This window comes from Camelina sativa, chromosome 9 (assembly GCF_000633955.1).
Source record: "Camelina sativa cultivar DH55 chromosome 9, Cs, whole genome shotgun sequence".
In the NCBI taxonomy this organism is placed as follows: domain Eukaryota; kingdom Viridiplantae; phylum Streptophyta; class Magnoliopsida; order Brassicales; family Brassicaceae; genus Camelina; species Camelina sativa.
Window position 1 is genome coordinate 4661480 of NC_025693.1, and position 14818 is coordinate 4676297.

The window sequence follows — 14818 nt, forward strand, 5'->3', positions numbered from 1 at the left end:
GCACACATTGAATCAATCTCCTCTAAACACCTCTTAGGGAGACAAAAAGCACCAAACCAGAAGTTACACACACTCCAAAGGACCGAGGATATCAGATTGAAACGGCCTGCAAATGATAAATGGCGTGATGTCCATGACCCTATATGCTTTCGAATTCGATCGAGCAGAGGAGAGTAATATACAGTGGTAAGTTGCTTAGTAACCAGCGGCAAACCCAAGTAACGAACCGGCAAGTGGCCAACAGTAAACGGGTAACTAGTGGCTTGATCAATAGATACTCTAGCGAAATAAAGTGTGGATTTCTCCATACTAATTTTCAGCCCTGAGGCCTTTGCAAACTCCTCAAAAACATCAACAATTCCCTTGATAGATCGCATCTTACCATCACTAAGCTTAAGTGAGTTAAGCCCAGATTCTTACACCGAGGATGATAACCAAAGAAACGCTCCCCAGCTGCCTTGTCCAACTCTTTAGAAAGAACATCCATACAAATGACAAAGAGATACGGTGACAGAGAACAGCCCTGACGAAGACCTCTGTAGCTCCAAAAAAAACCTACAAAATCCCCATTGACCTGAACTGAAAAGGAAGCTGTAGTAACACAAAGCATCAGCCAATGTATGAATAACTGCGAAAACTGCATGGCCGAGAGAGTTTTGGATAGAAAGGACCACTGCACTGAATCAAACGCTTTAGAGACATCAATCTTAATAGCACACCGACTAGAAACATAGTCCTTAACCAATTCTGTGGCTAACAACACATTCTCAATCAACAACCGATCCTAAACAAATGCCGATTGGTTGCTAGAAATAAACTTTGGGAGCACTCTTTTCAATCTATTAGCTAAGACTTTCGATATCACCTTATAAATCACGTTACAACACGAGATTGGACGATAATCCTTCATTTGTCGTGCTTCCAAAGACTTAGGAATAAGCGCCGAAATGGTTGTGTTGATGCCCTTTGGCAAAAAGCCTTTAGCAAAAAAAGATTGCACCGCTAACACAAACTCCCTCCCAATTATTGACCAGGTAGCCTTATAGAACTCCACTGTGTATCCATCCGGTCCAGGAGACTTATCACATGGCATGAAAAAAAGAACCTTCTTAATCTCCTCACCCGTGACATCCCGGATAAGGGCTTGCTGGTCAGCATTTGAACAACGAAATGGTAACAAACTCTCCAAACCTTCAATTGTGGCACCCTCAAAATCCCCAGGAATTTCCTGCAAAAAGACTCTAAAATGCCGTTCCGCCTCTGCTTTGATATCATCCTCTGCCACTACCACCCGACCATCAAGACACTGAACCTCCCGTATATTGTTTCTTGCTTCCCTCGCTTTGGCAGCTCTATGAAAAGTTTTGTTGTTTCTATCCCCCACCTGTAACCAATACAACTTCGACTTCTGCTTGAGATACTTCTCCTCCAACCCTGCCAAAAAATCCCATCGTTTATAAGCCTCTTTTTCCTCCTCCATGGCCTGTGACGAAGGATGTAATGCAGTGGTTTGTTGCTTCTGACAGAGAGTGTGAAAAGCCTCTTTCGTTTTCCAGATAAGATTCTCCATTCTTATCTTTGCCAGGCTTCTTAACTTAGGCTTCAGCCCTTTTAACTTCTTTGAAAAACGAAACAAAGTCGAAGTAGACAGGAACAGAGGTTCCGTTTCCTGCCAATAGTCACCCACCAGTGGCATATACTCCTCCATTTCAGTCAGCAGGTTAACAAACTTGAATGGTCGACGCTTCACAATAGGACCAGCTTCACCATGAATCATGAGCCGACAATGCAGGTGGTCCGAGACACCCCCAGATGTAAACACATTATAAATTTGCGGGAAGATATGTTCCCAAGCTGTACTGACCATCACCCTATCCAACTTCTTGAGGATCAAGTCATTGTCACGTTTATTACCACCCCATGTAAACGGAGGACCATGGGAGGCCATGTCTACTAACGAACAAGCATTGACAACCGCTTGAAAATCACGCATTCCCGCTGTGATCATCGGACTGTCATCAAAACGAAAATATTCCCCCATATCGACTGTTTCATTAAAATCACCCAAGAACACCCACGCCTTGTTTCAGAACAAAGGGGAAGCATAATGATCTTGTATCTCCTGCCACAGCACTCTCCGTGCTTCTACCGTATTTAAAGCATACACAAAAAAACAAAAAAACTCCTCTTCTTGATTTTCTAACTTCATAGAACACGTAATGATCTGTTCAATCTTAGAAAAGGGATCAACCTTCACATTTTCTTGCCAGATCACCCAAATTCGTCCTCGACTATTATGTTCATAATTCGTCAAGATCGACCAACCTGGAAACGACTTATTCCCCAACCTCAATGACCTCTCTTCTTTTACTTTTGTCTCCAAAAGACAACCGAATTGAAACCCACTCTTTAATAACGGAATGTTTAGATGTCCTATTTAAACCACGAACATTCCAGGAGAAACCTGACATTAAGGTTTTGAGGGTGGTTTCCTGCTATGATTCCGAGTCTGGTCCTTAGTCGAACCTGCAGGAAGAGTAGAAACATGCTTATGAGCCGTTTTTGAGCCTCGAGTCAGGTATGTACGTATAGGAACCTCATCCTGCATACCCGGACTTTTTATTGCACCCCATGGACGAACTGAAACAGGGGGATCCTCTGAATCCGACTGCAGAGAGTCACCAAAAGCAGCGGTCTCAGAGCTCTCCTCTAGATTAACTCCCAAAGCAGAAAAACCCCACCAAGTGCCAAAACTGCATTAGTAGTACGAGGATTTCCACGAGATGACTTTGGAGCCTTGTTTTAAAAATCAGGCGCCTAGCCGATTACTCGCCCGGTTAAGTGCTGATCGGACCATACTCGCGGCGATTTTGGCCAAATCGCTCATGTTAATCGGTATCCGATTTTTTGTCCAACTAATGAGCTAAAATCGGATATTGGACTGATTTTTTTTTCTTTTAACTATAGCCAAATGGGCTTCATCATATGAAGCCCAACTTTGAAGCCACTAAACAACTTACTCTAAGCTAATGTATTTATAGTTAATTTTTACGATCATCATTTCTCTCCCAGCCGATGTGGGATACTCACAAATACATGCATGTGCACAAACATGAGTGTATTCTCTGTTATATTATAATTATTACCATACTTTATAATCGTGAGTGTATTTTATAACTATAATTATTATTTTTGTGTACAAGCTTCATTTTGTTTTATTATTATTTTATTGTAAACTACTAAGGAAATAATAATATTGCAGTGATGGATACCTAATATATGAGATATATACATTAGTTAGCTACCTTATTATATTTTTCAAATCTTATTATAACTGAAACTTATACTATAATAAATTTTTCTGGATAACAATTTATATTTAACATTGTATATTTATTATATTAGTTTATAAAATTAAATAAGTATTAAAAACTAGTCCCCGATTAATCTCCGCATAATCTCCAATTTCTCTTCTAGGCGCTAGGCCTACCCTCGCCGCCCGACTAGCGCCTAACGACTTTTAAACCAGGGCTTTAGAGTGATCCGAGTCTCCTGTGCTTGATCCTCCACCGGCATATCAGTCACATTCTCGTTCTCCGTAGCAGACACAGTTGTCGGTGCCTGCTCCTCCATTGATAAACTTTCACCCCCACCAGCAACCGTAGCTGCCACCCTTTCCCCATACTCCTTATCCATTGAAACATTAATCTGATCCTCATGGGCAATAGCAGGTTGCTGTTCCTCCACGACAACCACCGCCGGAGCTAACAAACACGTTGCACTGAGATGACCCCATTTCTTAATTACAACAGCCACACCTCGGTGGAAGCCAATGGTAGCTATACTTAATTACTGAATCAAACTCCCCTTCTTCCTCACCCGTGATGAGATACTCCGTAGGCATGTCCTTAGTTAAATCAGCCTCGATGAGAACCTGAGCTTCCTTAAAGCTGATACAGGCCTCTGTTGTAGGATGCAACCTAATAGGTTTATCCACTGCACTTGACAAAAACTCCAAACCCTTGTCTGTGAACATTGGTGGAGGGATATTAGAAAGCTTAACCCACAAGGGGACCGACTTCAAAGCAGGTTGAGCCTCCTCCGCAAACGGAGTCCACTTAGAAACTATCATAGGTATGTCCATTATATTCCACATGCCTCGATTGAGGACCCGATGCCGCATACCCTCCTGCCTGATATGGAACTTAACGGTGGTTTCATTCACTGCGAATACATCAATAACAGTGGACCGATCCCCCAAACGCCAGATTTTATTCACAATCATGTGAATCTTACCAACATGAGGAGCCTTCGAGTTTTGGAACTTGCCAATCACAAAATCTTCCCAAAGCGGCTTTGCATCGACAAACACCTCTTTAGGCACAACAACTTTTTCCTGTCCATCCACTTCTATGACTGCAATTTTTTGCTTCATAAACAACCTGTAGATAAGAACACTGCACCTTCATAGCAGGTTGCACCGACGATGATACTTCCCTTGATTCCTCCTTACTTTGACTATCTACCGCTAAAACATCACCCAAAACCACACCAGAGTCACACTTCTCCACAACCACCCTCTCGCTCTCCACTTCGCTCCCAATCCCCACCAGAACTGCTGCTAAGCAGCCTGGGAAAGCCGCCGACGGCAGCATCCTTGACCAAAAAGCAAGAAAACCTTAATCGTCTTTTTTCACCCTAGCCACGTCAGCAAAAAAAGGCCGCTTCCATTGTTATATTCATAAACTGACTTCATAATAATCATCGCGTATAACCAATTATTTTGTTTAATTTGTATATGCTAGGCTCCTTCTTTGACCGTAAGATTGTCATATAATCTATAACTCAAATGAATGCTTTATGTAAATGTCCACTTTTTCCATTTTGTACGACTTGTTTTGGAGATTTTGAAATTTAGACCTTAGTTTTCTAATATTTACAGTGTTATGGTTCATAAGTCAAGAATCTCTTACAACCTTTGATTTTAATTTTGTTTTATGTTAATTTTCCACTTAGAAAGCAAAGTTAATTAACTTAATTTGACAATGCATAGATCAAACATCATCGAATTTTAAAAAGTTACTACAAAAATTACTAACTAATCTCTCCGTTGGCTTCCAGTTATTTGGTAGAAATGACAACAAAAGCAGTGCTCACTTCATCTTCAAAATCGATTTCAATGGATTTTAATACACATGACATGTCTTGTGTTGGTTTTTTGCAGAGATTTACCCAAGTTCACACTTTGATAGTCGATGGTATACAAACCAACTAGTATACATACGTACTTGAATATGTTTTTATGCTATTAATATACACCGCCATGATATGTTTAGCCCTCACATTCACTCTCATCTCGTGGATCCAGTCATTTTCTAATATTCAGCTCACTATTTTAAGAAGTCTAAAATATTCGCTTACTGGTCTTACTTATCAATAAGAGAGTCTCTTATGTCTTTCATCACTCACATAATATTGAAGTTATTTTCTAACAGACCAATAGTCTAAGCATGTTGTCTATAAATTTGTTACGAAACAAATAACTGGGTAAAATAGATATTCTTTTTTTTTTTTTTTTGTGCACCTTGTAACATAGATTTTCAATTAACATTATTCTAAGGAATAAACACTACCCAGATACTAATTTGTAAAGGACGAAGACATAATTTCCACGCAAAATCTATGAGGAGTTTTTTTTTTGGGAAAAAGAAATTTAAGAGGAGTTTAGGAATGAGAAACAACTGACTTTACACTGAGTGGTAGGATAGGCGAAAACAATGCCCAAAGTAAGATAATGCAGGATGTTAATGCGAATGAAGCAATAATAAAATACAGAAAATAAATGAGATAAGAACTTTGTTAATAAGGTTCGATTGTTCATACTTTTTCGGACCACGTCCAAATTTTAATTCCACTAGAACAAGAAACCAAATACAATCTATTTGAAAACGCATAAATCAAGCACAACCCTCTTAATTCACCGCTCTGTTCTATTACAGAAAAACTTAAAGATTAATCTCTTAACTAAACTCACACTAAACCTAGATTTCAACTAAGATAACTTAATTTTGGGCTAAACTTTCCCTGAGATTGTTGAAGTTCGGAACTATATATATAAAAAGAATAGATTCATAATTTTTCTTAAAACCAAAAAAAAAGAAGAGAAATGCTAGATTTCTATTTTTTTAGTGAAAAACTCGAATATAAGTTATTCATGAATAAGAGATAACAAACTTCACAACCCAAAAAAAAAGTGGACTTATGCCTAAACGGCAAGAGATTAGAGAGCATAATACGATAAAGAAAGTAAAGAAAAAATGATCGATTGAGAAACAACGAAAACAAAATCAGTCGAATGTTTCTATTTTTAAAAAAATTTAAAATAATTTTTTTTCGTAATCATGCTTTAAAATATAATCATGTTTCTATATATTTTATAGGATTAGTTGTAAATCTTAAATGTAAACACAAAATCTATTCTTTTCATTTGCTTTCTAGTTTGTAAATAATATTTGACTGATAAAGTAGGTTTTCTTTCTTCTAACATATATACGGCGGATCCACGTGAAGAGGAAGGGGGTCAAATGATCCCGGTTAATATTAAAAACAAAATTTGTAAGGTTGTTCATAATGGATTTTTTTGCACAATTGGTTAAAAAAAATTTCATTGACCCCTCAAATCCCTTCCCAACATGGGTTCAAGTCCTACTTACTACACTTTTACTTGATTTTTGTTCATAATACTTGGTTTCTTTTAGTTTTTTTTTTTTTTTAAATTCTAGTCTTTTCACACTGTTTGATTTTTATTTTGAAAATAAAAACGTAAAACTCTTACAATTTTTTTTTAAAATAAATAACATTGATATTTAGGAACAAATTAAAAATTTATTTAATATATTGACCCCTCTGAAAAGAATTTCTAGATCCGCCATACAAAAAAAAACAAAAGACAGTGAAATCCCAGTAGCCATGCTTTATAGTTCTCAGGAACATGTATTATTGAAAGAACATCATGTTTTTTTTTTTTGGTCAAACAAACACTCCATTAACTTAAGTTACAAGGTTCTTGGTACTCCACTCTAAAAGGAGTATAATACAACCAACTAACTTATACATGAGGAAAAAAAGTCACAGTGTGTTGCTTAAACAAAAGCACAACATCCGGATCAAGCTACAACAAAGGGTAAAACAAGCTTGCGAGCAAATAAAATAGAAAAAATAAAAGAGACAATAAATATTGAAACTAAGATAAAGAGGTCTTAAGACCCTGGAGATAGTGAGAACCACCAAGAAGATAGGCCACATGAAGTGACAGTAGGCTGACCAAGACCAATTCATTTGCCGCAAAACGACGATTTGCCACAGTGGAATGCAGAGACTCCGACGGGTTTTTATAAACCTAGCTCGCACTAAAGATGATAAGTCTTCAGCTCCCTGAAAAGGGAGAGTAGGTTGGGAACAAGTTCCCAAAGGTCAAGTGACGGAGAAGATCTGAGATAAGACCATCTTGCCACACCAATTTGAAAGAGCTTAACCAAATTAATAGCGGAAAAAGTGAGACAAGACGGAGTTGTGTAGTCAAGGGAATGAAATCGAGGGAGCAACATGAGAGCCAACAACAACAGGTTTAATTTACAACGTATCTCTCCTTATAGGAGGAATTTCTTTTGAGGAATCTCTCATTGAATAAGGATATTGAGATTCTTTCAATAGAACAAACAACATTTGTATCTTTCAGGTTTAACAGCCATATGCCTACCCTTATAGGGGGGTTCATGGAGATTTTCCTACAGAGATGGACACACGTTCTTTCATTAGAGAGATATGAGAGGGAGGGACTCTCCAGACGGGAGGAGTTAGACAACACAAACATAAAAGGGTGGCCCTCGTTAATTCAGAACAATGGCGATAATGGTTTCTCCAAAAAAAAAAGATTGTGGTTCTGTGTCATTGGTGTCACCGGAGAGTCCCTGACAATGACTATAGGGTCTCGGCTTACATATATAATCCGCTGTGAAAAGGAAACAGGCGAATTACATGGTAAAACCGGAATTGTAGTAATGAGATTATAGCAGAGGTCAGAACAAACAAGCCATATTCTCAGGGAAAGGGAGGAACCTAGAAGAAAAATCACTTCCAGTCGACGGCAAGTGCAGAGGATAACCGTCCCTTGAGATGATCGAAGCATTCCAATCATGGTATGGTATCTGGCGGATCAACATCCTCCATCATACCTTTGTTCATCTCCACATATACTTCCGATACCTTCTCCTTTTGATGTAATTCCATTCCCTCACCCCCTATGGGAGTGGATCCTTGTCTGGACATTCTCGGTTTCAAAGGCACCAGAGTTGTGCTTAGAACCTTAGTTGAGAATCGAGAGAGTCTCGGTGTCTGAACAACATGTTTCAAAGGCAGGGAAATTCAATTAGTATGATTGACAAAAAGCGTAGAGAGGACCACCGAGAGAGACAAATCAAAAGGGACACCGTCCAAATTACGTATATATATACGTTGTGATTGTTGTACAAATATGCAAAACGAAAAGTTTTTTTTATGTACCAACTACCAAATAGACATTCTTTAATGTTGTAGTACCATATTGATATAGAAGATGAGGCATGCTTTGGGCCTTCTTGGGCTTAGTCTTTGCTTTCACTTGAACTAGCAAAATTCTCATTAAAGAAAAGAGAGATGAGAAACAAAATCACTTTAATTTGAAGTTGGAAGTGATTTTGTTTTGTTCATCGGTTCGTTGAACTTGAAGCAAATGCTACTACCACAAAATATGTTCTTTTGGGTACACCATGGATACTGAGTTTATTAAACAGACAAACTTGCAATTATTTTGTCAGTTTTACTATTTCACAAGATTAACGAAAGATATAAGAATTTCACTATATCATAAGTTTTTATTTTGTTTAATTTAAAAATGGACTATTTCATAAGTTATTTATTTTAAATATGTTTTTTTTTTCTTAAAATGTTACCACCTTTGTATTCCACATTAGTCTTTTTCTCTCTCTCTCATTTTTTTTTTGTAATTTACAATTTCAGGATTGTAAGCATTATAAGAAAAATAGATGGGTAAATTTGGTAGGAAGTAACAAATNAAAAGGGAGAGTAGGTTGGGAACAAGTTCCCAAAGGTCAAGTGACGGAGAAGATCTGAGATAAGACCATCTTGCCACACCAATTTGAAAGAGCTTAACCAAATTAATAGCGGAAAAAGTGAGACAAGACGGAGTTGTGTAGTCAAGGGAATGAAATCGAGGGAGCAACATGAGAGCCAACAACAACAGGTTTAATTTACAACGTATCTCTCCTTATAGGAGGAATTTCTTTTGAGGAATCTCTCATTGAATAAGGATATTGAGATTCTTTCAATAGAACAAACAACATTTGTATCTTTCAGGTTTAACAGCCATATGCCTACCCTTATAGGGGGGTTCATGGAGATTTTCCTACAGAGATGGACACACGTTCTTTCATTAGAGAGATATGAGAGGGAGGGACTCTCCAGACGGGAGGAGTTAGACAACACAAACATAAAAGGGTGGCCCTCGTTAATTCAGAACAATGGCGATAATGGTTTCTCCAAAAAAAAAAGATTGTGGTTCTGTGTCATTGGTGTCACCGGAGAGTCCCTGACAATGACTATAGGGTCTCGGCTTACATATATAATCCGCTGTGAAAAGGAAACAGGCGAATTACATGGTAAAACCGGAATTGTAGTAATGAGATTATAGCAGAGGTCAGAACAAACAAGCCATATTCTCAGGGAAAGGGAGGAACCTAGAAGAAAAATCACTTCCAGTCGACGGCAAGTGCAGAGGATAACCGTCCCTTGAGATGATCGAAGCATTCCAATCATGGTATGGTATCTGGCGGATCAACATCCTCCATCATACCTTTGTTCATCTCCACATATACTTCCGATACCTTCTCCTTTTGATGTAATTCCATTCCCTCACCCCCTATGGGAGTGGATCCTTGTCTGGACATTCTCGGTTTCAAAGGCACCAGAGTTGTGCTTAGAACCTTAGTTGAGAATCGAGAGAGTCTCGGTGTCTGAACAACATGTTTCAAAGGCAGGGAAATTCAATTAGTATGATTGACAAAAAGCGTAGAGAGGACCACCGAGAGAGACAAATCAAAAGGGACACCGTCCAAATTACGTATATATATACGTTGTGATTGTTGTACAAATATGCAAAACGAAAAGTTTTTTTTATGTACCAACTACCAAATAGACATTCTTTAATGTTGTAGTACCATATTGATATAGAAGATGAGGCATGCTTTGGGCCTTCTTGGGCTTAGTCTTTGCTTTCACTTGAACTAGCAAAATTCTCATTAAAGAAAAGAGAGATGAGAAACAAAATCACTTTAATTTGAAGTTGGAAGTGATTTTGTTTTGTTCATCGGTTCGTTGAACTTGAAGCAAATGCTACTACCACAAAATATGTTCTTTTGGGTACACCATGGATACTGAGTTTATTAAACAGACAAACTTGCAATTATTTTGTCAGTTTTACTATTTCACAAGATTAACGAAAGATATAAGAATTTCACTATATCATAAGTTTTTATTTTGTTTAATTTAAAAATGGACTATTTCATAAGTTATTTATTTTAAATATGTTTTTTTTTTCTTAAAATGTTACCACCTTTGTATTCCACATTAGTCTTTTTCTCTCTCTCTCATTTTTTTTTTGTAATTTACAATTTCAGGATTGTAAGCATTATAAGAAAAATAGATGGGTAAATTTGGTAGGAAGTAACAAATTCATAAAGTTATTTTGGTTGGAAGAGATATATTATTGTGTTTATTTTTAAAATACTTTTGTTTAATATTAGTTTTTAAAAATTAAGTATTTTCTGTGTTTGACTATAGTGTTCGTCTCTTCCGGTGGTTGCTCTCTGCGAGGTGATTCTCACGAGCTTCCAGCCATTCAATTTCAGATCTGAGACTTCTCAAAGCCCATGTAATCTTGTCAATCATCTCTGTCACGCCCCCTTGAAGTCAACCTCATCATCTCTCTGCTCCTCGGATCTAGATCCCCTCACCAAGCCTGTTGTTTGGTCGCAGTTGGACAGGAGCTCTGTGTTGACGCCGGAGCTGTACAAGACCTCGACAAGACACCGAGTCCCAACCAGTGTACCTCATGTTTCCAGGTCTATCTCAAATCTTTCTTTGTCTTCCCGTAGTTTAATCTTGGTTCGATTTATGAAGTCAGTTGTCCGAAGACTGCAACTGGAACATAATCAAACAAAGACGCTCTGTTGTTGCAAAGAGTCTTTGAGAACCTTGCCCTTAGATTTGGTTAGGGTCCCTACCTATTACTAGATGAATTCGAGTAGGTCTGGCATTATGATCTTGGCCCTATGGAGCCATGGTTACTGGTACCTCTTGAATCTATCCTCACTGTTTCAGTTATTCTCTGACTTACAACAAGTATCAAGCTGCTATATATGCTATGAAACTAGAAGCTCTAGGACCATCGGCATTATGACCTTCTATCCATGGAGAGGAAGTTACCGTAGCGTTCCCATCCTTCACTACGCCACTTCCGTGTGCCATGAATCCTGTCAACTACATTGTACCAATGTCCGGAAGTCTGTTCCCTTTTGTCAAAGTCTTGTGAACCTCGGCATTATGACCATCGCTTCAAGGAGTGTGGTTACCGATTCCTCTCCAAGCATGACACTACCAAACCTAATCCCCCAACCACTCTCCTTGCCCCTGAGCAGATCAAACCACCTTGTCTCCCGGCAATGGAAACCTCTTCAACGTTCCAATGTCACTGCGATAAGGACCATTCAACACATTACCGTAGCTTCTGCGAATGTGGCGTCGGATCTTCTTGAGTTTGTTTGCGGTTTGGTGCTCCTTTGCTCAAGCCTCCAACATCTCTGGTCTATGATTACCGATCTATCTATCTGTACTTTTAATGTTTCTATTTGTTATCAAGTTTGGCCTTGGAAACCTCTAAACCCTTGTAACTTTGCTACTCTGTTTGGTTGAATGAAAATAAGCTCTGTTGTGTTCAAAAAAAAAAAAATCGACTGCTGAATTGGTATTCCAATCAATAGAGTGAAACCAGCAAATTACGGCTAGGCAATGATTTTTAGAAACTGCAATTATGGTTAATTGGGGGTAATAATGAAAATTTGACATAGGATTATATAAAGGGAAGAGAGAGAGAAATTAAGTGGTGGTCTTCACATGGCAGCCATTTTTTAGAATATGATGAGATGCAAGAGAGGAGTGGACCTATCCACAAAAACAACAATGCGCATCCACCACTCTTCCCCTTTTATATCCATACATTCATTCTTGCATTAGCATATCATAAGATTTTACAAAGAGAAAAACATGTCTTGACAAAATTAGACATGTTTCGCAATTAGATTTTCAATATCCACTGGACGATTTTAACTTTTCTTATTACTAAAATGCTTACCAATCACCCAATTATTATTATTTTTGTTTACTTCACAAGTTGTATGTTTATTTGCGGGTTGTGCAAATATAAGCTCAATGTCTATACATATTACATAGTTAAGATTATGAATACATGGTTAAGTGATTTAGGCTTGCACAATAATATTGAACTGATGGTTTCTCATGGTAAAAAAAGAAAAGTTAGCTAACTTTTTTTTTTAATTAGATGTGATGTTTAAGTTCATATTTATATTTTGACAAAAAAATTATATTTATAAATGTAAAAAATGTTAGGTTTAATACTCTAATTTAGTTATTGGCTTATTGCTAACTAATTAATTAGTATTTTATCAATTACTTTCTCTAAAAACAACTAAACAAAAGTTTGGTGGTAAGAGGCAAGGAAGTGACTATTCTCTTTCAACCAATAATAATACTTTTGTTTTGTGTGCTCCCTTTTGTAATTATATGCAAGTGGGTCTATAATTGAGTTTGATTATGAAGGCTACACCCATCTTTTTTTCTTTGTTTCTTTTTTTTTTTCTCATTATTTTTCCCAACATACATTTTTCTTTGTATTTTCACGTTAAAGTTTTATTGGCCAAGGATGGTTGATGTGTTTAGTGAGTCTTTAGATTTTTATTGGCCAAGGATGGTTGATGTGTTTAGTGTGTGAATAATGTTTTTGACAGCATTGGTGTGAATAATGAATATACATATGATTATCTTTTTACAATTCTCTATTCTCAAGTAAAACAATTGTTCTTTTGCTTTCTTAATCGTACAAAATTAACTATAATTGTAGGATTCCTTCACATTTTCTTCATGTATCATTTAATATTTCAGCCGACCATTTCAAGTTTCAACCATGTGTGCACTGTTTTTTTTTTTTCTCATATATTTACCTTACCTAGCATATTCATTTCAATTGCTGCCACCATTTATTAACCTAATTTTGTTTGTTATATATATATTTTTAATTTGATTGGCGTTTGGATTTATTTGGTAAGGAAAAAAAAAGAATTTTATACTAAATTTGCCAATGTCATCACCTACTGACTACGTATCTCCACGGATGGTGTATGTCCTCATAACCAGACAAATTTAGCCAGCCTTGCTTTTTTGGTTTTCCTCCTTTATACACCAAAATTAATTAAAAATTAATAGAATTCAAACTGTGATTTGTGTTAAGATTAATAAAATTCAAATTGTGACTTTGTGTGATTAACTACCTCGTTTCTGAAATACAAAGCTCTGAAAAAGTATCACTAATAATAAGTGCCAAATAGATGGTTTGTGCAAGAGCTAAGATCCTATCTCATTGAGGATCATATAAAACATGTAAAATAAACATATGAACATCCTCGTTTGAATAACCGATTGTCAATACTTTTAGATGGATTACATCAAATTCGATCCTATAAAATATTTTTAGACAAATTTATTTTGTTTAGTGATAAACTTTACAATTTTTTTAGATATACTAAACTTTACAATATAAATTACATTATCTTATTTTTAGTAATTTAAACATTAAAACGAGCTAAACTAACATGACAAGATGGATAGAAAAATAAGAATTGAACGACAACATTAACATGTAACTCTTTGATATCAACTGTTGTAAAGAAATCTAGATTGTTTTAAAATTTATTGTCATGATAAATTTAAGAAAGAAAGAAATCTTTACCAATCCAGCTAAAGAGAATAAAGAATTTTCAGCTAAAATTTTAAGTAGTTTAGTATTACTATATATACATAAAAAAAAAACATGCATGTTTTTGTAAACTCAATTTTTTGTTGTATGTTGTTGAAAAAAAAGAAGTTTTTAATAGGTTAATTAAAGAGATGAATGAGTTAATTAAGGTGCATAGTCTTTAAATAATCACTAATCAATCTCTAATCACTAACTAGCTTGCATAATTGATAATTATTAACTAACTACTACTACATTGTAGCAGTACACATCTTATAATGACTTTTTTTTTTTTTTCTTCTGCAAGTACATAAAATCTCGCTTACTTGCCACACGTCAACAATGGCATATCCTCGTGATTAGACCTAAACTCCAAGGGCAATTACAAATGCCCCATTAAGTCTGACACTACTACATCACCTTCTTTTTTTTTTTTTTTTTTTTTTNCTTTCGCGAATGGCCTCGTAACCAGTGATAAGGACACATGCATGCCATTTCCCATCAACGGTCAAGATTCCTCACCTTCGTCTCTGCTTCAAACTACTCTCGATCGTTGGATTATATCTCTAAACCTAACTATGGTTTCAGAATCTCTTTAACCACGGTTTGTTTCGGTCAGCCAGGTAGGGGCCCCTGTGATGTGCTTCTTCTTTGGTTTTTAAGACTTTTTTTTTA